Raw genomic sequence first — 24,720 nt, forward strand, 5'->3', positions numbered from 1 at the left:
AGCTGACAAGTCCACTTGGAAAAGCCAAAGGGAAAAGGGCCAGGTGTTAACACTTGTTAATAATGGGTGTGGGAGTCTGCCTCCACCTCTGTCCAGGCTGCGAGAGAGGGTCTTGTGAGCCACAGGTGTGCAAATGTCAGCTCTTGATCCAAGAAGCTTTTTTTCCCAAAAACCTCAGCAGAGGAGAGAATTTCCTCCAAAATATGACTTTAATGGGCAGCAACCCCAAACAGATGCCCCCTGCCCCCTATCTCAGCTCTGGGAAACCACAATGGGGCAAGCCATGGGCTGAGAATGGTGTGAGAATGGTCCCTGCTGGGTGTTATTTGACAGTATAGACTTAGTCTTCTAATGCTATTTGGCTATGACATGAGCAGATCCTGCTGCAGAGGTGCCAGGCTGTCACAAGAGCTACCTCTCCTGCTTTATTCAAAAGAATAAGATCATCTCATGACTTGAGAGGAGGTGAGGTCTATCCATCTCTGTCTTATCACGGTAATGGCTTCTATCTGGTGCAAAAAATATAAAAGAAGTATTTTCTATACCAAATATGCTACTACTTGCACTTCGGAAAGCTAGACTTCTACTAACAAAAAGCTCACATTTCATAGTAATAGAAAACATTGGAATGCATGAAATGAGCAGATAATGCTTCACAACTGTATGCATACTCCTTAGAGCATTTCATATTAAGAGAAACGTTTAAGGTTGTGTCCTGAATCCATGGTGAGGTTAATGCCCTAAGCCATGCTGACAATGTAGCATTCACCATCAGATTCATGCTTTACTATGAATGAAAAAAAAGGAAGAAGAAAGAAATAGTGCAAGAGTGCCAGTTAAACAACAAAAAAAGGTCCTGCATGGCAATTTCTTGCATGGTATTAATCATCAAAGGGAAGCACAGCACTGTGAAAATCATCAGTAATTTGTGTCCATGTTGCTTTACAATGTGACCTTAAAACATCTCCTTCCACTAGAGAACTTATAGTTTATCAGGAATGAACAGTTGGGGAAGATCAATGTTGAGCCCTGAAGATGGAAGGCTGGATTTATTAGACTAATAACAAGCTGTGATTTTAAATATTAATATTTGCTCTTGCATATTATTAAATACTTTTTACTAATGATGAGGTCTATCATAAGGACATAGGAGACTAGATTGTCATCTCCTTTTAAAGTGGAAGTATTAAAAATAATATATAAGGAGAAAGTTGTAAGTTTTTGAACCTTTGAGTTCTGCTAACAATCAAATATTTGTTTTGAAGAAGCTGGTAAAGGCAAGCGCTAACAGCATGTACTTTTTCCTCTAGTAATGGCCTGAGACCACTGACAGGTAAGCACAGAAACATTTACATGTGAAGAGACTGCATATCTTCACTGCAGCAGTTTGGGTATAGCATGTTAAAGAAGAAAGCTAAGGTTCTCAGACTTATGATACTGTCACCTCTGTGAATTTCCATATTAGAAAGACAACATGAAATGGTAGACAAGATTCCATTAATTGCTGCATTTGAAAATATTGAAAGAGTTTGGTTTACTTTTCCTAAGAGAAATGACAAGGACTACTGAAGTTCTGATCTTCCTTCTTTAGATGACAAAGGTACTCTTGTATGAATGTTTTTTCTCAATAGGACAGATTAAAAAATGACATCCCATTTTCCAGGTATTTTATTGAAAAAATTAATTTTTTTTTACTGTTATCACTGACGCGTAGAATCTGTGTGAAATTATTCTCTCAAGTTTTGCATTCTTCCCTTTCTCTAATGATCACTAGTATGTGCACACATACACACTATGATGTTCTTCTGGAAACTCTAAGCATATTTTTCCACTCATCTGTTTTATCAAAATGGCATATTTTAAGAAAATTTGAACACCTCTAAGAAATTTGGGTTTTGATGGCAGATAAAGAAGGAATTCCATCCTTTCTGACAGAATGAGTTCTAACATAATAACTTGGGGGAAAAAAAAAAAAAAAACCCATACTTTTGGTCCTGACTTCAGCAGATGTGATTTTGAATACAGACTGACAGCAGAGTAAGACTTGCCTTCTTTTTAAAAACAAAAACAAAAACAACACAGTGTTTCATTTCAGGATAGAACTCCTCTTTAAGGGCAGACTGTGGTAGTATTCCCTCTTGAGATTACTGGGTAAACATGAATTGTCACTTCAGAAAACACACCAAGAAATACAGGCCTTATTTTTCATCTCTCCCAACACAGTGAGGCTCATATCTTTTTTTGTAGCTATGTAGTCAGCATGGAGTGGTTTCTGCAGGGGTCTGAATGCATGGGCTGTTGCTGACAGTGTACCTGTTCTGGGGCTGAGAACCCAAATCTTCCAGAACCTCAGGGGAGCAGCAGAAACAGACTCTGCTCTTGTAAGCGACTGGAGTGTGTGCAGACGTATGCTACCCTTGCATACCTGTGTGAGACAGCTACCATCTTTCTGGGTGCATAAAAAGCAAGAATTCCTGCTCTTTGTATTTTAAATGATATGCATGTAAAATGCAAGTGATAGATGATGATGTTGTGATGCAAGAAGGGATGTGTGAAATGTAAATTGGTATGTGAAGCATGCTAGCTTCAACTGGTAAAAATGGCTATTTAAAAAGCTTTTTTCTACTTTTTGCACTGTTGTTGAGGTCTTTCATTCAGCTGAGGGTGTAAGAAAGGAGCGGCAAACTCTCCTTTTCTAGTGGAGGCATTTTCCTTTTTTTTCTTGTTTTTAGCTGTGTGCCTGGCCTTAGTTTATTTTGAAGAATTTGTTTGACACTTCTGTAAAATTTAAACATTACTATCAACTCATGGTGCCTTTTCTCACTGAATAGTTAGATAGATTTAAAGATATTTCCTTTATGTAAGCTTCCTTAAGGCAAATGAGTTGCCCAGTCCTATAATATCTCGAGACTGTGGTGTTCTGTCTTGCACTGAATTTAACCTCAAATTATTATCATGCTGTTGCAACATTCATGGTTTAATGTGATGCTCTAAGTGCCAACACAGAAAGTGTGGCCTTCACATCACTATTTCACTTCTCAGCCAATATAAATCAAGCACCTTTGTACAAAACTCTCCTTGCCTGACTTCCCATGCTGCACAGTCTGCCAAAGGTTCTGTCAGAGGGTGCACATGAAGATGTCAGTAGTGCCAACAAGGCAGTGCAGACTTAACCTTTTCAGTGTCAGAGAGTGAGGATTGCATCAAATTCCAGATGGGAATCAAAATACGGAGTACCTAGGTCACTGTTCTTGTAAGAAAAATTCTTGGGCAAGAGAGTACATGATCTTGCTGTAATTTTTCTGATCGAAGGACATGGACACATCCTGTGACTTCCTCTGCAATGGCTGTTAGCTTCAGCTGGCACAAATTGATGAGATCATTATCTTTATTTTGTTTGTTTACTGCACAGCTGAAACTTCTCTTGTACTTTTGCCAGTTCACAAGTGCAGAGGTGCACTGACATGCTAGGAATCTATTGAAGTAATCTAGAACTTTGGTTAAAATTTCTAATAGTATTTCATCAGTCCTGTACTGGCTGAGCTATGGATCAGAACTCAAATTCATTATATCCATTACACATACTTTTTGTGAAGCTTTGTTACTTTTGAAAGTAATTCAGTGGCAAATCCCTAGTAATTTCATTGATGCACCCTTTAAGGCAATAGCTATTCAATCACTACATGCAAATTCAATGAGCAAGAAGCAAAGAAGAACCTTTTCTGAAATTTTAGCATAGAGTAATCTATCTTAGGATATCTTAAATTACTTTTCAAACTACATGAAAATGATGTTATGTTTGAAACACTATTAAATGAGAATAATAGAATTTCATTTTAATGTAGTGTCTTTCATACTTGTGACATCCTCAAATGCTTTACAGTAATGAATTAGATACTGGTTGTTAGGCAATGGTGTGTAGGCAAACGCAGCAGTCATTATGTGTTATTCATTTTAGCAATAGCCTACACTCAGCTCTCGAAAGCATAGCTTATTTTAGGTGGAGAGGGATTGCTGGAAGGACTTGGAGCTCTTCCTTTTGAAAAATGCCATAGAAACTTTCATTTCTAACTGGACACATATCCAACAAAGGAAAAAATAGCTTAATAGCCCATCTTTAGGACCTCTAACAATGAGATGTGTTGTGTTACTGCATTATTTTACTATTATTAGAATTCAAGCTGTATGTAAGACCTGCCTAGATTTATGTGAGTTGCTTTTCATGCCTCCTTGTCCCAAAGCTAAAAAATAGTGTATATCTTGTTTATTTTTATTATTCTGTCTTGCCCATCCCAAGAAAGGTGATTGGTCCCAACTGCCTGTTTTGTCTTGTCTTCTAGAATTAGCTCTTGGGGTAGGGACTGTAATGACTATATGTGTGCAGGACCCAGCACAATGTGATCTCAAGCAAATTGGCTTCATCCTCAGCTTTACAGGTGAGAATACTAGCAAGTAATCTGCATTCCCTTGCAGTGATCCCAGCATTTAAATGGATAAGAATGCATTTTAGAGGACTATCCAGTGCTTGGCATAAGAGGTGATTTCAATTTGCATCAGTTGAAATGAGCTTAAAATACAGTATTCGAATAGACGGAGTGAGCAGAGTTCACTGAGGGTGTACCTTAGCTGGGTTCACTAGAGTTATCGAGCAGTAGGGGTGAGTATGGCTCATTAATGTGTTCAGATGTCATAAAGCACTCTCAGTAGCTCTGATATAAGATGCCTTACATGGAGGAAATTTGCATTAACAGCAGGAAGAACTGAATTTATTTCTCTGGGTTCTAGAATATAGTTTTTACATTTCTCATAGTCTTTAGTTAACTTACTTACTCATCATTCACACTTGGTCTGTGAAATATGTATGGAAAAATCTCAGGTTTTTTCCAGGCAGAAAATCAAGCATCAATTCTAGAGAAACTTGTCAGCTTCCCTCAGACTCAAGATACAAAGCTCACAGAGTTGTGTATTAAATCCATTGCAAATACATGGTCATTCTCTAAGTAGGAGGAACAAATATTCACATATTAAACAGTGGGGATGTGGTTCTGAGGGTAGGAAATCTTTCTAGGAACAGAAGCAGCATAAATAAATGTTACTGACTGCTGTTGAGTATGTATGAACATTTTTAATGTACTTGCATCTACCAGAACACAAATAAATAAAAATATGTTTGAACAAGATAAAAAGAAAAAATAATCTGAGAGTTTGCAGGAGAGAGAGTACTCGTATCTATGAAACAAAAAAAAAAAAAAAAAAGAAAAGGCAAGAGAGAAAGACTTTATATTTTTGGCATTTTAAGTAAGATCTAAGCTGTAGTAAGTCTCAGGTTTTCAGTTTTTTTTAAATAACCTAAGGAACTTCACATTTTTAAACTATTAAAATTGATTGCAAAGAACACGAATATAAAAAAAATATTAAAAAATCCTACCTTTGACAGCAAACCTCAGAACTACAGGCATTAAAGTATCCTTAATTTATTGTGGTAATGGTGCCAGAAGATGCAGATTATTTTATGAACAATTCTGTTTTACATATTTATGCTGTTAAATACTTGTTGCTTCTGCTGTCAACTGTAGAAGAGTCACTTAAGCATTAATACGAAATGGCCATTAAGGAAATAATGGGAACATTACACAGTGATAGGTTAATAAAGAAATATTTTGGGTATCTAAAAGACCAAAGGTAGGAGTTAAGTAATGCTGTGGTATTATTAAATGATTAAAGGCAGGTATATTTTCTTAGATTTTTTACTCAAGATGGTGAAGTATCAGCTTAATTTTCATCTCCCATTACAAAGTCCCTACAGAATGTCTGAAGATTTATTTGATTCCCTCAGATCCCAGTAAAAATACATCTCTTCTAAGACTATGAGTTGGGTTGGCTAAACACTAGGAGAGCTTTCACTTCTGTACTTTGACAGCCAACAAACTATATGTACTGCTTGCTTTTGAGAAGCTCAGCTTGGGTGTTCTAACAAATTATGGATGAAGATAATTGCAATGGAGTACTTAAGTCTTACATGCAACATTTCTAGCCTACATTGTGAAACTAAGCCAGTGTAAGTATAAGCTGAAAATCAAGAAGAATATCCTGACAAAAAAGTGATGCGGTGATGCTGTACTAAAAAGGGTGGAAAGCTTTTTACTTAGGGCTGTTAAAACTACATTGGACAAACCAGAATAAATTATGTCTCAGCAAACAGTCTTCAAGACAGAGTGGATAATCTTACATATGCTTTGTCATCTAAATCTCCAGACTGCAGGTAGGGTGGCTGTGTACAATTAATGCATGGTGAAAAGCTCTATGATCAGTGGAAATGGTTTTACCAATTCAAAGACCTTTGGATCAAACTCTTAAGAAGCTGGTATTTTCCTTTTTAGGGTATAATTCATTAATATATTCGTAATAGAAGAAATGTAAGTTATCTTGACATAACAGCAACTGCCTTATTCAAAAAAGTTGGTAGAAACACAGGAGATTCACTATATAAAAAAGACTTAAAAATGCTTATCCAATCTTTTCAGCTGTTAATAATGCATATATTTAGTTTTTCATGAACTCATTGTTTCTGTGGCCCCCAAAGGGAAAGTCTCAACTGGTTTGTATTCTTATAGCATTAAATTCCAGATTTCAGTAACAATCACTTAAAGAATATTTATAGACTGGGGATTTCACATGAAAAATTATACGTAGAACCATGCCTGAACTAATCTAGAAACCACTATTTAAACTATTTAAGAGAATAATGATCTAACAAAGTATGATTTGTTTATTACTTGCCTTGGTGCATTGTAAAAATAACTGATAACTGAATAGAACAGATCAACCATTTCAAACCTGAACCTGTTTCCTCACGTACCTTGTGAGGCTTAAATGATGTACATACAACTAGGGAAACTGACATTTTTCTTTGTTTTGTGCTATGATCATGTTCATTCAATGGAAGTTCTTAAACAAGAACTGTCTTCCGTGTCAGATTTGGCCCCGATTGAATAATACCAAAGTACCTCACACAGTTTCCAATTTTAGCAGCCTTTTGTTGTTAAGTCTATTTAAAAAAGTCTTCAAAAGCAGATATGTTGAAAAAGAACAAATAATGTGTCAGAAGATGCAAAAATGCTAATAATGAAAATATCTCTTCTGTTCTACTGCAAAATACCTGAAAATACCTCCCATTTACTACTCCCTGAGAGAAAATTGAAATTTTGGTTGCTTATACTGATCTTCAGGCTGGCTTACACAGATCTTTTTCAGTGAAACTGCAAAAGCATTAAAGAAGAGAAATGTTGAGGTAAACCGGTCTTTCTGAATGTAAGAACTGAGACTTTGTTCTGAAGTTAGTGTCTTCCACACAGAAAAATCAGAAAATGAGAGTGTAGCACTCTCCATATGATTACTTTGTCATCAGTGACTTTCCCACCTTAAGGTGAAACTCCGTCTTTCCCCAAATGCACAAAGTCACAACCCTGGCCTTCAATCTGCCAGCTTTTCAGAGCTAATGAAGATAATAATAGGAGCTGCAGCAGAAAGAGTCAAAATGGGCACCTTCGGACATGTGGCTTGGGGTTCATGTCACCTAAGTTCAGCCCACTAAAAATTTGGGTATACAGTCTAAGCAAGTTATTTAGACATCTGGTAACATCAACAGAGGGAAACCAGCACCTCCAAAGGCAAGTTAGCCAGGTGTCTCAAGTCGATGAATCACTGGTGGAGGGGCTCAACTCATTAGAAATACAGCAGACATGACTAAATCAAACTAAATACTTACTTGTTATATGGCTAAAGACAGGGGGTATGAAGCCCTCTCTCTCTGAAATTGCTGTGGTATTGACTATCATCTTTCTGCTGTGCTAAAGGTTTGTTCACCTCCCATTCTCTTCACCCCCACATACTGTTTCTTCTTCTTGTTCTCTCTTGTCTTATCCACACCATCACCTTTCCTAAAATGCTCTCTCCCTTCCCTTTTCTCTCCATCTAACTTTATAACTAACCTTCCTTCTCCCTCTCTTCACACTCTCCCACACTTCCAAAAAGAACGGTTGTGAAACTAGCACGCTGTTTGTTGCTATCACACTGTGCACGCCTCCCTCTCTACCCCTCAAACCCACATGTACTATCTATCTTATCTAAATAGACTGTGCATCTTTGAGGTAGGGACTGTCTACTGCTTGAACTGTGCAGGCTTAATCATAGCATCACCTCAATTCTTTCGACTCTGTGGACATATTCTTATTTTAATAATGTGTACAATATATTATATTATACATGATCATAAATGACAGAGAAGTATAAAATGTTCATTAATAAAAATGCAAAACGGGGAAAATCATTGCGCTGTTGCTCTTGCCATTTTCCTGGTACTTAGACCAAGCTGACAAAGGGTTCTGACCGCTCTAGGAGACTCGTGCTCATTGTCGGCTGAGGTTAGAGATAGCATTCACATTTGTTGTTTCAAACTAAAGCCAAAGGCTGTTTTCTGTAAGGGAATGCTGTCTCAGCACAGTGCAATGCTGCCTAGAGATCCCCAAGCAGCCTCTGAAAGAACAATAACTGTCAACAAGTAAATTAGTCTGCAAGAGCCTTGCAGTAACATAACTCTGCTGCTAGTTCTTGAGTTAGCTTTTTACCTAGACTGTTTTGTGTTGTGCCATGTAGACATCTGTATTTTGTCTTGGGGATTTGAATACGTTTTAACTGGAATATCTGGACAAATTCTGTGTGAATCAGACTAAAGATTTACAAGTCAGACACAGCAAATCTGTGTGTTCCTCAGATAGTACAGCTGATTGCACTTTATATACAGTGTACTTTACATACAGTGCCATATAATGGAGAGGTTTCAAAATGTGCTAGCTTGAGTTCTCTCTAAGTTTAACCACCCCCAAAATAATATATATGATGCTAGTGATGAAAGATCAGCTCATGAAGCTAGCCTTTTCTGTTGCTTTTAATCTAATTAAGTGTTATTAGTAATAAAATATTAGTAGCTGTTAGCTTCTAAAGGAGAAAATATATGCTCTAATAGAGATGGGATAAAGCATTTTATTCCATTACAAAAATATCAAATTGTAATGATATTACCACTAGCAGATATATCTTCTAGGCTCCTCTGCTGTATCTTGATGTTTCTAAAAAGGCTGTCCATCACTTTCCTACAGGATTGCTCTTTCCTGAGTCCTCTAAGCTCCTGTATTGTACACCCTTCCCTCACTATCGCTCCAAAAGAGTCAGTGCTCCTTTGACATTACAAAGCTCTGCCTTTTCCTCCACGTTTTTTGATTGTTGTAACCACTCTTCCCTCTTGTCTGAGATGCCTCCATGCATAAAGTAGAAGCAGCGGTATGGTGGAGAGCAACCTCTGGAGCTGCCCATGGGCCTATGTCCTGTGTGAAGGCTGAAGGCTTCTGGTGTGGATGAACACCTTGTACAATGGTACAGAGAGAGCAGACAGCAGGATTATGCTCAGGCCCAGCCTGCATATGAAAGAGTGAGGTGCTCGCTGTGCCCCACAGCTGCACTAGCATGGCCAGCACTCAGAGAGGGCAATGCCAGGCAGCAAAGACTCACAAGAGCATCAGAGCTTTATTGCACATCAAGCACAAATTCATTATCACCTGAGAATCCTTCCAGGTTTCTGTCACCTTGAATGAATTTACCTGTAAACTTAGGACAAGTCTCAGTACACCAGCCACAGTGCAGAGACCTCCTGACCTCACATGAGCTAATACAGCCGCACGCCCATGGAGGGGCTAGGCTGAGAAGCTGCATCACCGTAACACTGTGGGTGGAGCTCATCAGCTTGGCCCAGGGATGCACTAACATGACTGTAGTGTCTCAACTTTAAGAGGTAGGACAGTTTCTGATAAGCTGGATATAGCTGCACCATGCTGTACTGGATGGTATAGAAGTCAGAAGTCTCTAAGGTTGTTTTGTGAATTATCTGGTTATATGATTCCAATTTTGGGTTTTCTTGGTCTTATTCTTTATTGATTTGTGGTTAACAATGGTTACCTTTTTGAGAAAAAACATTACAGGTCTCGTTTTTAACTCAGTTTTCTCCTGCATGTTACAATTATGAGGAAGTTCATTATTAAACTGAATTGCAAGTATATTTCCTAAGAGCTGTTTTGTGAAATTTTAATCAAGAATAAATGTAGTCAGAAGAAGTATTTAAATATTTTTTCTCCAATTTTTAAAGCATCCTTTTTTCCTGTTTTAACGGTGTCTTTTCTCCTCCCCAAATTCTAGATTATGCCCAACATTCGTTCAGTTATGTGGAAACCTGGTTAATAAAAAGATAAGCACATGTATTAACATAGTGTTCTACCACTGTGCAAAATAGATGAGATACATAAAAATCTTCTGAGTTTTGCAGCTTGACTTGATTTTGATGTCTGTTGTATAATTCTTAAATGCTTAACACTTCAGAAAACTCCAGGTAATTTAAGGCTAAATTAATCTTTACTTACAGAAAATGGGAACAAGATTTAGGCAAGATGTTTTGTTGTTTCTTGTTATCTTTTAGTTAAAATTATTTTTTTTCTTTTATTTTTAGAAAAATAAAGCTCTACTTCCAGTCATTTGTACTATAACAGATCAGTTCCAGGCTTTCTTAACCATTCGATGGAACAACTTGTTCTGCTTTGCAAAGCCTTGATGTGCAGCTTTATGGACTATTTTTCATCTCTTTCTGGTTTTCTATTTATTTCCAGAGCAATTTCAGCTGCAAAAGCCTGGAGGAATGCTATCCAACACAGGCATATATGCCCTGATTGTGAAATTAAGTGCAGGCAGACCTGTTATATGTCTTCATGAAGCTCTGCTGGATATGGACAGACCACAGGTAGGCTCAGTCTAGGCAGAGATGTCTCAGTGCAGGGTCAGGGCTTAAGGATCTGATTTCCTTCCAGGATCTTCTGTGGTATTTGAAAAGACCAAAATTAAAGTGACTACCTCAGTTTGCATTCTACTGGAGAGAAATCAATTCTCCTTTTCCTTTCCTGAGTATAGAGTAGTAGCAAGATATCTTCATTTTTCTGTCCACCCTCTAAAATCAGCCCTCATGATGTAATTCCTCAGGTCAGAATGATTTTCACTTTGCTAAATTGATTGCTATGTAACTACTAATTCGATGCAAGCTGGTATGAATCATGGCTACAAAGGTTTTCATATCAAGCAAGTTAAAAGAACAAGTTTACCATAGTGATTATAATAACTATTGGAAAATTTAAAGCAGACACTCCAAACACTTACATGAGGGGAAAATGACTTGTTTGGGCTTTATGAGGTGCTATGTAATTGTTTCTGCAACTGGTCAGATAAATCCGGTTTATGGAACATCACCAGAATGACCCAGATCTTCCCAAGTTACAGCTGTCGGTCTTTTTCACAAACAGGCCCACAGTATGTTGGAGCCCAGAATGGCATTTCAGTGTCACAGCCTTGAGGACCAGCCTCTTGTGAAAGGTTTCATCCAATACTTCTGAGGATCCGGTTAAATCGCACATGCCTTTTCCATATCATTCCGTTCTTGCTTACAATCTATCCTTGTGAAAAATACAATTTACCTTCAACTTTTCTAGAAACTTTATAATGCAGTTTTAATATACTATTTGAATTTGTGTTTCTGCTACTGAAGGAAGTTGCTGATATGTGTTGTTCCCAGGACCAACATTTATTACTGCTTTTGCTCTCTACGACTACCTGAAAGGAGGTTGTAGCGACATGGGGGTCGGTCTCTTCTCCCTAGTAACAAGCGATAGGATGAGAGGAAACGGCCTCAAGCTGCACCAGGGGAGGTTTAGGTTGGATATTAGGAAAAAATTCTTCACCGAAAGGGTAGTCAGGCACTGGAACAGGCTGCTCAGGGAAGTGGTTGAGTCTCCATCCCTGGAGGTATTTAAAAGACGGGTAGACGTGGTGTTCGAGGACATGGTTTAGTGGTGGACTTGGCAGTGATAGGTTAACAGTTGGACTCGATGATCTTAAGGGTCTTTTCCAATCTTAATGATTCTATGATTCTATCAAAGAAACCAAAACATTTTCCCCCTCACACTTCTCTGTCTTCCTCATTTTTATGAAATCTGTTCTTTTAAAGTTTGGTGTTGCTTTTCATTGTGTTGACAGTCACTGGTACTTTGTGGCTTTCTCGTAATTCTTACTTGGCAGTTTTTGCACTGAAATTATGATGAGCATCCAAATTTTCCAAGCTACCAAAAGTTTTCTGATCCCGTTAAAGATGTGGGTGATGAATACCTTTGGAAATTAGGACCTGAGTGTTTTAATAGAGTCGTTATCCCTGTATGTTGTCACAACAACTAGACCCTTTCAGTGATTCAGATCCAAATAGAAAATCACATCCCAAATTACAATAAATGTGGGTACATGCAATTATCATCACAGAAGGCACTTCAGTTTCCATGCTCATTTAGTCATGTTTTTGTCAGCTGAGCCTGCCAACAGGGGTACTAATTAATATTTTTTCTAATGTGGGCACCTGCCCATTAGGAGCTACAAATTCTTTGTATCTAGAGAAAGCTGTCAGGTAGTAATTACCTTTTGTTTTCTGCTACTTGGGTCTCCAAAGGAGAAGTTTTTCTCACATTATCAGACAGGCATGAGACCTCTAGCACCTTTGGATAATTTTTAATTTTCTCCTTAGGAGGGGTTCTTTTCATTGTTTTCTTTGTTTTCTTTGTGTGTGTGGGTTTTTTTTTTTTAATGAGCTTTATTTGACCTTATCAACAAAGTCACATCATTTCCAAAATCACCTATTTTGTGATTTTAGGGGAATTTTAGATTCAGGGAGAAAGAAATTATTACCATATTACTAAACTGCTCCAGAAAAATTACTTCGGCATACCCAAACACATAATCAACAGTAGTCAAGAACTACTAGATTTACCACATCACAGCTCCACTTCCAGAAAATGTGTATAGAATATTTAACCCCAGCACTTTATAATTATCTTACACTTCCTTATTTGAAAAGAGAAACACCCCACTACAACTCTTGAGTGAATAAAATCTGTCTTACAAGTTTGAAAGCCCTGCAGCACAACTTTTATTATTATGATTTTAAATCCTTTCTTCATTCTACCTAGCACAATACAGTACATTCTTTATTACAGAAGTTATACACAGTATCTCCCTTAGTGAAAGTCATGATAGCAATCTGAGCTAGATTAGAGAAATTGAAAAAAGCCACAAACCGTCTACCCACTCCCTGCCCCATCTCCCCTCTGGCCTCCTTCTTGGTAGATGCACAGCCAAATATGGCACTCTACATGTTTTGGTTGTTTATTTTGTCAAAATGCATCATGATTTAAACCTGATTTCCTTGGTGTTCTCTGAATTTGAAAGTCTCTGATCTACAGAATGTGCTGTATTTGAAATATACAGCTTTTCCCTTGCTACCTTTTTCCTTCTTGTTGTTGCTGCTGCTGCTGAGTTTAGTGAGCTAAAATCTTGAACTCCTCCTTCAGGGCCTGTTCTACCAAGCATAGCCACATTGAGTGGTACTTTACTCCTCAAGAGATTAGCAGAGCTGCTTTCTGTGGGAAGAAACATCAGAATTTGGCTTTCTGTATTTAATCCTAAGGAAATCACCTGCCTTCAGCAGAGCCAGCTCATGCTGCATGAATAGGGGAGAGGGGAACAACGGGGGGATAATGCCAGGTAGGGGAGAGGAAATATCATGTAGAGTTAGAAATGCTTGAGGGAGCTCAAAGGCATGGAAAGGCAGGAGAAACCCACATGAGCTATGCAAAGAGGGGAGGGCTGCACAGTAGAGCAGAGCTCCGGTTTGGAGACTGGAGGTAGAATGGCTGTGTCAGCATGGCAGGATCTCCTAGAGCAGCCAGGCAGCCTGCTGAGAAGCAGAGCTTATTAGCTTGGACATAGTGCTGTGCTAATACGGCTGTACTATGTTCAGGTCCTGAACAACTATTCATGGAAGATATGCTGTGTGAGGGGTACCAGCCTATTCAGATCTATCTCAGGAGACTGGACCCTGTTTGATGGGTTTGTGCATGATGTTAGAGGAAAAGGTGAAAGAACTGAGCTTTTGGAGTTTAGCTTTAGACGTTGAAGGTCCAAGATGCTCCCACTTGTTTGACGGAAGAGTATGAAAACAGCTTAATAGGGTGGAGAGCTGAATAAAATCACTCCAGAAATGAGACAATGTTCAGTTTCAAATAGATTATGTGGACATGCGCATCCAAGTCATTCTTTTTTTTTTTCCTTTTTTTTTCCCCAGCCAAAACAATGGCAGTTAGATGGGTGAATCACTGGTCTTTTCTGGCGGTGCTGAAGGAAAATTCAAACTGGTGACTTCTTATTTGCACTTTAATGGAGACACTGCAGCAAAGATTGGTATTTGATGTGACTGAAAAAAAATGCCTAATTTCTTCTGAGACGTTGATGTTAATGCCTTTTTCTATGCCAGCTTCTATGTTGTTTTTTTTAATTCATCTGTTTTAAAATAAAATATATTTATAAATGACCCCAGGGCTATCATTCTTTTTTATTCTGATTTCCTACTGAAACAAGTCTGTTGTGACTACAGTGTCTTTTTTTGTCCTCTTCTAACAACATTTCAACAGTTTTGACGTCAGTTTCAACCACATTTTTCAGAGCAGTTAGAGGTTTCAATCACATTAATTTATCAGAGATTTTTTGAAAATTGGGAGCTGAGAAGGAGCCATTGCTTGGACTGAGCTTACTGCTAGGCAGTGGAGAATTCACATGGGACAGTTCCACAGGAATTTGTGCCTTCTGCTGCTCAAAGTATTACCCACAGGTGGTGCAGAATATGCACCTTCAGGGCCTCAAACAGTGACAGTTCTGTGATTCATTAAGCTTAAGTAGCTTCCCTGAAGGCCTTGGTAAGCTACGACAGTCAATATGTTTATCTCGGGGCACAATTTCAGCTCTAGAGTAATAGCTGTCTTTGGTGTATTTGGTTAAGTTACAAGTTTCTAGGTATGGGATAAAAATTTTAATCAGGGAACAATTTATATTTAAATGTATTGCATAGAGCCTTGCTTGCACAACTTTCTGTTGCTGTGCAGCTCTTCGTATTCCTCATTTTGCTACAGCCCTCCGTCTTCTGAGAAGACTATAAAGTTATGTCCTCCTTACTCTGGATGTGATAGGACTTGGACAATAACTCACTGTGTAACTCTCCTGACTAGAATGGTTGTCATTTTATTTTTTTTAAATGGATGTCTCGTAGATTTTTACATCACCCATGAAAAATAAGTTTGATTTTTCATTTTTTCCATACTCAAGTAAAGTTGTTCAATAGTAGAACAAGAGTACCAGTTTAGTGTAAAATATGCATTAATTAATCCCTTTTAGAAATTAATTTAACACTGTTTTCTTCCTTCTTCTGCAATAGTATAAGTTCCTTTGTTCCAGTGCTTCCTGAGATGACCTCCTGCTGGCTGTACAAAGTACACTTAGTGCTATAGTATTTTTGGCTAAACTGAAAATTGTTGGTGGTCTAGAATCCTTGACAAAGTCTATTCCTCTGCTTGCCAGCCTTCATCGTGGATTAAGGTAGTAATACTGCAAAACCTCTCTAGTCAGGACAGCAGTTGCACACCTGTTTAAGCAGATGGTTAAATGCCACGGAAATTGTTTTGTGGTGGCATAATGGAGAAGGGCATGAAGACTTGTATTGATAGAATACAATTATGTAGATGTTCCTGAAATGACAAGCCTCCATGAAGTTATTAAGATCAGGTGCAGATGGATAAAAGAACAGATAAGGAGAGGTGGGGAACAGATACCTTAGTGGCTTGTTCCCACTGTGTGCCTATCAGTACAGAAAGACCAGGCAAGCTGATTCCGGATAAGAATTAAGTAAAGGGTGATTATTTTTTTACATCAGAGTCTGGACTTCTTCTGCTTCTTGGGACAGCTCAAGACAGATTGTGTAATGGCAATCTTATGTGTGGTGTTTGAATATATAATAGGAATAGAATCCAGCAGCATGTGTATACATGGTGCAGAACAAAATGTTCTGTAAACCTTGTCAGAAAAGTATATGTCCTTGCCAGAAATACATACCCTTGAAAGACATAGAAAGCTGTTAATATGTCTACTGTCTATCAGGAGTGGAATTGAAAGGGGGAGGTGAGACAGGGGAGATTTTGTGGCCTCTATTGCCATTTATCACTTTCTTCAAATAGACTGTAACCCATGAAGGTACCCAATCTCCTTTCAGGAGTCCCCCAGATTGAATTGCTGAGCTTCCTGTAGGGAGTTCACTCATCTGTCTGCCAGTCCTTGTGAATTATTTAACTCCTTCAGGGCTGCTCAGAAAGGTATTACTTTGGTTTAACCTTGCAGGCTGCACTGATCAGAAAAGGCACTTCCTAATTACCTTCTATTTGTGGTCTCTCTTCACTGTTCTTTCACACCCTGCCAGGGCTGTGTCAAATTATAAAGAACATTGATCTGTCCGGAGCACACATGGAGACTGGTGGAAATTTCAGAAGCATCTAGGCAGGTGCTGACACTGAGAAATGGATGGGAGTAGCTGTCCAGCCAGTTCTGAAAGTACTTTGTGGGACACATCTGCTTATTTTGGCACCTATACACCTTAAAAAAAACTGGCCCTCTTTTTTTTTCTGGACAACAGTAAAGACATGTAGGTTCAACTACTCCAAACGATAATGTATAAGTAACATGCAAGGGTTGCATTGTTACTCTCGTTAGTATTAGAAATACTAATTCTTCAAAAGGGGAGCTGTAACCTATGCTGCAAGTAACACCAAGTGTGTACTGGCAGTGTTGAAAAATGGTTTTGAAATATATTTTGAGAGGTTTTTAGGGTATTGTTGCACTGTATGTGTTACATATTTTATTCTTTATTATTTACATGAGGATCTCTTTACTGGTATGAGAATACTTGCACATTTTAGTGGAAAATAGCTTCTGGAGTTGTGGTAAGAGGTATCATCTCTGTGACAACTTCATATGTCCCAAGTGAAATGAGGTATGATATTATAGAACTATATTCTGCTAGAGCAGATGTGTCTGTCCCAGGATATCCTGTCAGGACAGCTATGTCAACAAATTGTCACGTCTCTGACCAGTGTAAAAATAGCCAATACAAATGATGATAGTCTTGACAAATGTTTGCTGTTATTCTTTGGTGTGTATTAGCAAAATTATATCCTGAGTTCCTGTGTTTATCGTTCCTTATCAATTGCCCAACAGCTTGCTCTGTATTTTTCTTGCTTGTTGAAAAATCATTAGGTTAAAACATTGATTTTTTCAAGTTGGACAAATTAAAATTTAATAGTAGCAAATGTCAGCAATACTTCCTACTAAGCAAAGATTTCAGAAGTAAAATGGACCCTTGAAATATCCATTTTATTTTTGGCCAGAAGTAATCTCTTCAGGCTCTGGGCCAGATATCTGAACTGGCTAGAATAGAAAGCAATCTATACAGTTTTTCCATGAGTGCCCTAAGGTGTTCAACTATGTCTAAAAAAAAATGGACTGATTTGGATTATGGACAAATCATTAAATTTGGATAAAATCAGGACCTTCCCTTTCCCAAATCTTCATTTTTTTATGAACCCTATTCCAAAGACAATTTCACTGAGACCTGCCTTCTATCCCAAAAAACTTCTATCAGTCTTCTAAACAGAAAAAGGGAAAACAATGGTATGAAAGATACTATTTCTTTTACCTTTTTGGATGCAGTCACAAACATAGTCCTGGAACTCATCTAGAGAAGTTTGTTTGATTTTGTTTTAAACAAATAGATTGCACAAGCATCTGAAGAGAATCTGAAAAACTACCTATTTTCCTATCTTTGATTTGGGCAAACCTCTTTTGTGAGTGAACCTGTTTTTTAAGAACTCTTGCTGCTTTATGAACATTTTTTGAAAAGTTCTCATGTCTTTGAAGGGAGGAGTTTTCATGTTACTGTGAAGAACTGCTCTGTGTCTTTCTGTGGAACCAACACTTTAAAAATGCAGCTCGCTCTCTGAATCTTTTCTTGCTAGCATCTCTTCTCTTCATTTGTTGCTATGGTTCTCTTTTTACTTTCCCATGGAAGCTAAGCTCAGGAGAGAAGTTTGCATTGACCATGTTGAGCTTGAATGGATCTACCCAACACAGAGCAGTGGTTTATTTGTGGTATCTAAGACCACCATCTGCAGCACAGGTCCAACGTAAAGATTCTTATCACATGCTTCTTCACAATGAGAGAGATATATATGTATGTGTATATATATATGAATGTGTCTATCTGTTGGTTGGTCGGTCTCTCTCTTTCTCTCTCTCTCATTTGTGTGATATGAATGCCTACTTAATAATATCAAGACCCAAACTGCATTGTCCCTTCGTGGAGAGCAATGGTATGATTGATTCATTCATTACTAGGCAAGGTTGGATTTCCATTGGTGGTAGCAAGGTAATCGTAATGGTGACATCATGTTTCAGAGTGCTTTATGTGCAGATTTTTTAAGCCTATGAGAGTAAATCACTTTCTCAAGCAAGAAACATATTTTTCTTTGGTCAACATTATGATGCATCAGCTCAGAACACAAATTGCTTCTTGTCTGCAAAGGGGAAAATCCTCCTTTTTTATTCTAGAGCCCTCTGCTGTTTTTTCCTTTTTAAAGATTTTTTACCCTCTCTGACTTTTCTTGATTTTGCATCTTTTTTTTTCCCTATGTTTACTTCTTTATTTTTCAGGAAAAAAGGATTGATTATCAGAATTAGTTATCAATAGATCATTGATTAAAAAGAAAATACATGTAAAATAGTACCTAAGGAGTCAATTTGAATAAATTTAAGGCAATTCTATGAGTTAACCTAGAGGAGACACCCACAAAATCAATGACAATCTGAACTCAGTTATTTCTTCTACCTAGAACCCATCCTGTAAAGATCAGCTATTATTGGTCATATCTGTTTTCCTGTCAGGGTCAGTTTAGTTTTCTGTACACACTGCATGTTTATAAGGCAGGTTGTGGATTCAGCCATACCATTCATTAACCAATTGGTAGATTAAAGAATAGGGGAAAAAAAAGGATACAGATTGACTCCTGGTTCTGTTTCTCCTTTTTTATTGGTCATTGGGAAGACTGATTTTTTTCCCCAGCTTGCATAATGTGTAGTCTTGTGTGGTTGCCTATGGTTTGGTTTTTTTTTTTTCTGGCTGGAACAGAGGATATGCTTTTATTTTGATTAGAACTAGAGAACAGAGGATTACATCTGCCTTGCCTGGCATGTGGAGTTCCAGCATTTCAGATGTTTAAAGTATTTGCCATTGCACCAGAGTCTACTAATTTAACTTCTTCTAGTAGGCTGCAGAGGGTGTTAAAAGTTGGCAGAGTCCATGACTTCAAATTAACGCATGTAATAACAGGCCTGACTCGATAAATTATTTTGCCAAATTCTTGTTCTCTGCCTGCTAGTCCCCTTTTTGTGGGAAAAGAACATGCATTTTACAGCTTAGAATTACTATAGTAATGGAAAGAAGATGATACATTTTTTCAGCCTAGATAGTTTCTCATGTGGCAGTTTTCTTGCTGATTGCAGAATTAAGACCAGAATGAACTGTATTCTGTGTTTTTTGCTTATGGATGAGTGAGTCTTTTTTTTTTTTTTTTCCTGGGTGTTAACATATTATATTATGTTTCTTCTCTAAGTCTAATCTACTGACTCAGAATACAAGGGAGTAAACAGATGTTGCATGGGTAGGCTTTTATTTATTTATGTTTTGGGATAGAGAAAAGGTGTGGCTGCTCTGAAGCAGCGCATGCAGGAAGACCCCCAGGCAATTTGAACTTACACTTTTAACAAGATGTAAAAAAGAGGAGTAACACACCATAGAGCACTGGAAATCAAAGGTTTCATTCTCCACGCTCCTATGTGGACTGCAAATAGCCTTTCAAACTAGGTTGTGGTTTTTTTTTTCCTATGATATTGATGTGTCAACTTTTGTAGTCAGCTGTGTCATAGCCTTTAGAGAGTGACCTCAGGAACAGGCATATGAAGACTGTGCTGTAGGTCAGCCCACACTAAGAAACTGGGGAGAATATTTGTTCACTAAGAACTAAGCTAATGTACTATAAATGGCCAAAGAATTGAAAAGAAGCATTTGTAGAACCTGAGGACTAATGCAATTACAGATTTTCTGTTCTCTACAAACAACTTAGCACCAAACTAGTCAGGACTCTGTGTTAAAAGAAATTATAAAATAAGTGCCATTCCCTTATAGAGTCATTAGCTTTCAGTTCTTACAAATCAACAAGTAAGGGCTACCTGAACAGTGTGGTAGAAAGATCTCTGTCATCAGTGAGAGAAGGCTTGTCTTTGTGCACAGGAAAAGTAGACAACAGACTACTGGGAATTTCAAAATTGCTACTGAGGGATTGCTGAGTAGAGGGAAATTCTTGCAGAGGTACTAATTTCTTCTCTTTCATCCACCCAGTGGCAAGAGAAGCAGCAAGTTTGGCTCACCACAGCTTTCCCCAAGGCCTCTCTCTACCAGCTTTGCCCATTTACCCTTCTCAGATCAAGAGCAGCGTTGCTCAAGCTCTCCATTTTGGAGTAGTAACCTTTGACTGCGCGATGCTCCTGAGAAGTTTTGAGCCAGCTCTGGATGCGGCACAGCATAATGCAGTCAGCTGCGACTGAAAGCAGACGTTGGCTCATCATGTTTTTAATGCAGTCATATTTACACTCCACGCACTTAGAGCTGATCCAAGGCCCATTGAAATCAGTGGGAGGCTTTCACTTGGCTTCAATGGGCCCTGGATCAGGCCCTTAATTAGTTATACTTCCATTATTGCTCAGCAGGAGTCTGAAGGCAGAACCTTGTATACTCCTGTCTCTTTTTTTCTTGAGAACACTCTTGTTATTGAAACATGATGTCACGAACGTCCCTAAGGTACAGTAAAAAGGGCTTTCCCCCCCCCCCCCCCCCCCCCCCTTCACGGTTACACAGAAATCTATAGCTCCTTTTGTTTTTCTTTTGTTTGTTCCCTCCCACAATAAGCACACTAATTACCTGCTCCTTAAGCCTTTCTACTTTCAGTTACAGTAACCTTACTGGAAAGGACTGGTAACGAGAGACTTCAGGATCTAGACTTAAGCAAAAACAACTTTAATATATAAAAGCATCTGAGTGATATAGGTTCTGTTATCCCACTTTGAAAAGTTACACTGAGACTTTACGAGCCTAAAATTTCTAGTGCAAGTCTGTGGGAGTTTTGGAGTGCAACTCAGGCTAGAAAGTTCTAGCAGAGTACAATCTGCATCACTGCAATCCCACACAACTCTGCAAAGCTAGGAGTAAGAATATTTTTGAAAAAGGTTTAGAAAGGCAGAGGTGAAGACATCCCAAACTGCACTGAAACAAACAAGCATTAATAATTCCAGATACATCATAATATATGGGCTGATGGGCTTTTTTCTTTTTTTTTTTTTTGTTTTCCTTCTCATCTCTTGGACTCCCAGAGGGTCAGATTGTGTTTGCTTAGACTAGACTGGTCTCTATGGGGAATTTACTGTGTGGTATGTTGGGGTGAGCATTTATAGGAGACTTACTTGCTATCCTGCACTAATGCACTGTGTGAATATGCTCAGGATAGCATTCACCTCTCCTCCCTTCAGCCACCCGCAAGTTAAGCATCTACTTCTGTGGGTTGTCCTGTCTGTCACTACAGGCAATTGGGAAGAAAAGGCACCACTTTGCTCCCTCCTAAAGATGGCATGGCGAATTGTCCTCTGGAGGTATGTGTCTCCTTCGATTGATTAGAAAGGGTACCCAGACAAGGGGCTGAACCTAGGGGTTTAACTTCTAGGTTAGAGAAGTCCTCCTTCCTTTCATTGAGTGCAGTAAATATTCTCCATGAGCACAGAGTACATATAGTCTTCTCAGTTCTGTTTGACATGGGCATGTTCACACTGAAGGTACGCTTCAGTATGGGCAAGTGTATTGCAGGCTGTCTGGGGTAAACATAAGGACAAAACTAGAGATAACAGACACCTTTGTCAATAAAGTGTAAACCTGTCATCTCAATGCCTGGAAAACTCCCAGTCTATCTATGGTGTTATCAATACTGAAAGCTTTGGGTGCAATGACTAGGAGTATATTTCACCCAGAAGGAAAATCACCTCACACACCAAATACATATGCATCGTGGTATTTGAGGCATAACCCGTGAAAGCAGAGAGAAATCCATCTGGCCCGCCATTTATGGGCACTGCATTTTTACTGTCACTTTTAAAAAAGTTACGTTAACACCCACCTCCAGGCTAAGTCTTTGCGTATGCAGCTCTGTTCTAAAAACATTCCCTTTCTCAGCTGGAGAACCTGCTCCTGTTTTCCCCATCTCTCTAGCTATTCTTTCATGTTGCTGGTGCAGAACAAGACACTGAAAACGGCTGCATAATATGTACATATATGTCTTTGGGGAAGGTGAGGAGAGGCGGCTGCTGCCTTTGTAGGATAAGTGCCTTAAAAAGCATTTTTATGACCCTGTCTGAATATGAGTGACCACCACTCGAAATTAAAACCTAAAGTAAAATTTACACAAAAAAGTATCTTCTGATAATTATATATAATTTACCCAACAGACATACTGAAGTATTTTGTATGTGTGACATTTAATGCATTTTCAAAGCTCAGACTTAATCTGCCACTTCATCTACCATCCTTCATGTCAGTTGCTTTCACTCTGATTCTGTATTGTTTGCTTTCCATAAATAATACACTGCTCTTTTCTTGCTGACAAAGGACAGTAGTTCTCAAGAAAGGACTTTCTTGCTTCTCCTTATTTGATAACATCACTGAGGAATCCTAGGTAGAAAGAAATAACTTTTCCTATTGTGTTAAGCCTTAACAATTTGCAGGTAATTCTACTGCAATAAATTCTACTATGTGAGATTTCTGTACCTGAAAAATAGACATCTACCTGCACTGTTAGGTTGCAAGTTGCAGTTTGCGCTGTGCTATTTGCTTCTTATTACAGTGTATGAGCAGGCATGGGAGACTCAAGGACAGAAAACAGGCTGGAAGTGTTTCCCCCTACCCACACAAAATTTTCCATGATGTCAATGGACTTCAGAAAATTGCCTTGATCTTTGAGGGATATGGTTCTTTCCTCTCCAAAGTCAGACACTAGTTGTTGAATAAGATAAAAAGTCACAGAAGCTGAGCTCTGATAATTGGCAGAGCTAATCAGGTCATACTCTAACATCTGAGCAGAAAATGAAGAATCTTAATTGGAAACACATGCTGGGCCTGGCATCTTCTACATTTCCATTATAATGCACCGTCAATGGCAGCAGCACACAAGGGTTCAACATCCTACAAGAACAAAATAAATCGTCTTTTTAAAAGCAGAAAAAAAATCTTAGTCATCAACTGGACTTTTAAAATTTGCTTTAATCCAGTTAGATTTCTGAAAATTCAAAGATTTTGCAATATTTGTGCCTCGGAGGTGCATTGCTTGCTTTTTAATTGAGGAGGTAGGAGGATGATCCATTTAGGGCAACCTGGTGGTGGCATTCCCTTTCCCCAAATTTACTGTAATTGCTCCAGGGAGTGAGAAATCAATCAGGGCAGTGAAATTCTGAATCTTGCAGTCTGCTATGCTGGAGGAATCCTGTGAGACTTTGAGTCACTAAGGTTATTTTTTCTCTGTTTTAGCTCTGTATTTCATGTTATTGCCCTGTCTACTAGATGCACACTGGTGATGGACTCATCTTGATGAAGCATGCATGTTAGAACTGTATATGACCATTGTCATGACCAGACACACGTGGGCTAATTTTCTTTTGAAGAATGCTAGGTCGATGACCTGTTCTGCTGCCAATATCTGAACTGCTATTTCCAGGACCTGCTTGAGCACCTTTGCATACCTCTGTGGTGTGCTATCACCTCTTCACATAGGCAGATCATACACATACCTAGCAACTGTCGCAAGAAAGGTGACTGTTGCAAAGTCATTTACAGTCAAGCTATTGAATTAGCTGTCCCTTTGAATTTATACACACTAGTCCACGAATGTACAGACATAGCTCCGCATGTGCTCATGTACATGAGCATGTGGGCACAAACACACATACTGTCTGCACATTGTTTAATTTGCATTTTGATTTTACTACACTTATTTTCCTTGTTATTCCTGCCAGTGATCTTAATGGACTCCTTTCTTCCCTCCTTATTGATTCTGAATTCCTTTCATGACAAATGAATAGAAAAGACAATATATGGAAAAGAATTTGAGGGAAATCCTTCTCTCCAGACAACAATGTACATTTCTGATGCATGCTGTACATTTTACTCATGAGGGTGGTACCTCCAGTGTGCTTGCAAGGGATGTTATGCTGACAGAAACAGTGGAGAATATACAAGTGATTCACAGTGAAAACTGGTGAGGAAAATTTGCTATTTACAGTCAAACAAAGTCCTCCACAGACTTCTGACTACATAACCTTTAATATAGAAAAACAGTTAATATCAGTTGCTCGTAGTGTTGAAGCAGAGGCATGGAACTGCATATGTAATGGAACTGGGAAGCTTTCACCATTTTCAGACCTGACAAAAATAGTGGATATTTAAATATTTCATCTTGGCTTATTATGAACTGGCATTTCTCTGTACTTACTAATAACTGAATGTATTGTGGCTTAAAAAGGCTTCAATGTAGCCTACCTGAAGGTGAATACAGTCAGCTA

General features: G+C 38.4%; 1 protein-coding gene and 1 long non-coding RNA gene across 3 annotated transcripts in view; one reads left to right on the plus strand and one right to left on the minus strand.

Annotated features, from left to right (window-relative positions):
• Nucleotides 1–24,720, minus strand: part of KCNJ6 (potassium inwardly rectifying channel subfamily J member 6) — a 164,387-nt gene that overhangs the window by 118,528 nt on the left and 21,139 nt on the right. The gene's annotated exons all lie outside the window — the stretch shown is intronic.
• LOC148055727 (uncharacterized) lies at nucleotides 376–14,374 on the plus strand. The gene is made up of 3 exons (XR_015704711.1): nucleotides 376–465; nucleotides 10,713–10,843; nucleotides 14,258–14,374. It is a non-coding gene; the product is annotated as an uncharacterized LOC148055727 (long non-coding RNA).

The sequence above is a fragment of the Nipponia nippon genome, unplaced genomic scaffold (assembly GCF_047370975.1).
Source record: "Nipponia nippon isolate SJK-2023a ecotype South Korea unplaced genomic scaffold, ASM4737097v1 scaffold_2, whole genome shotgun sequence".
Lineage (NCBI taxonomy): Eukaryota > Metazoa > Chordata > Aves > Pelecaniformes > Threskiornithidae > Nipponia > Nipponia nippon.